Below are 1,058 nucleotides of genomic sequence, written 5' to 3'. Positions count from 1 at the left end.
TCCAGAGCGGCCCGTGGAGACACTGAGTCCGCAAGGCCTGCGGGATCGGGGGCTCAGGTGGCTCCTCCCTGTCCTTCCTCATCTCGGGCGTCGCGCTCCTCTCCCCTTCTCTGCCTCAACCAGCCCCCGAGAGCTCGGCCTGCAGGACAGCCTCACCCCGCCCCCAGGGGACCCTTATGGTGGCAACACAGGGTTTCACAGCCCTGGAATCCGGAGAGCTCCTGCAGGCAGTGCCCTCACCCTTCTGTGACGGGCTGAGCTGCGTGGGGGCCTCAGAGGGGCCTCGCTGCAGTTTACCCCCAGGAGATTGCCCATGGAGAAGGCAAGAGGCCCCTTGTGCTCAGGCGTAGGTAGGGCTGTGTCCAGGCCCCAGAGTCGAAGAAGATGGAAGACAGAGTGGATAACCCTCTCTAGAGAGGCCTGGGGAGGTCTCACAGCAGTCAGGGACCGTGTCTTATTCGCTGTGGCCTCAGCACCTACACAGGGCTGACACAGTTCAACAGACAGTCGCTGATGGAGCAAATGGACGAAAGGGACTGAAGAGGGTCTGGGGTGAGGAGTGCGAGAAAAGCACTGGGGAGGGAAGCAAAGGGTTCAGAGTGGGTGGCACTCAGGAAATCACGCACAGGGCCCGTGGCGGAAGGTGTGGGCAGGATCTGATCATACCGGGCCCAGACTGCCGAGCTCAGGAGCTTGGGCACTCCCTGTGGTGGGGACATGTGTGTCCCAAGAGGAACTCAATAGTCCAGGTGGGAAGACACAGGCTGGGGACAGTTAGGAGGCTGCAGCCCACCCGAGACGATGAACCAAGGCCTCAGGGCCTGGCCCAGAACCCCAGATGGCTAGAGCAGGGGGGCAGCCCCCTATGGAGCTGAACCCAGCAGCAAAAAGGGTCAGGCTGCTGGAGTGCTCAGGGGAGGCATCCCAAAGAAGATGAGTACTCCCTGGACCTTGAAGGATGGGTGATGCAGTCACAGAGAAGCAGGGGGAGACCCAGATGGGAGCACAGCTGGTACGAGGGTAATGCGGCAGGAGGACACTTTACATACAGCCCATCA

At 61.4% G+C, this 1,058-nt stretch overlaps 1 protein-coding gene across 1 annotated transcript in view; it reads right to left on the bottom strand.

Annotated features, from left to right (window-relative positions):
- The window catches only part of PHF19 (PHD finger protein 19), a 20,435-nt gene that overhangs the window by 6,125 nt on the left and 13,252 nt on the right, over positions 1-1,058 (bottom strand). The window lies entirely within an intron of this gene.

Source organism: Bison bison, unplaced genomic scaffold (genome assembly GCF_000754665.1).
Source record: "Bison bison bison isolate TAMUID 2011002044 unplaced genomic scaffold, Bison_UMD1.0 scf7180017864266, whole genome shotgun sequence".
Taxonomy (NCBI): Eukaryota; Metazoa; Chordata; class Mammalia; order Artiodactyla; family Bovidae; genus Bison; species Bison bison.
This window is presented reverse-complemented; position numbering and strand designations above follow the sequence as displayed.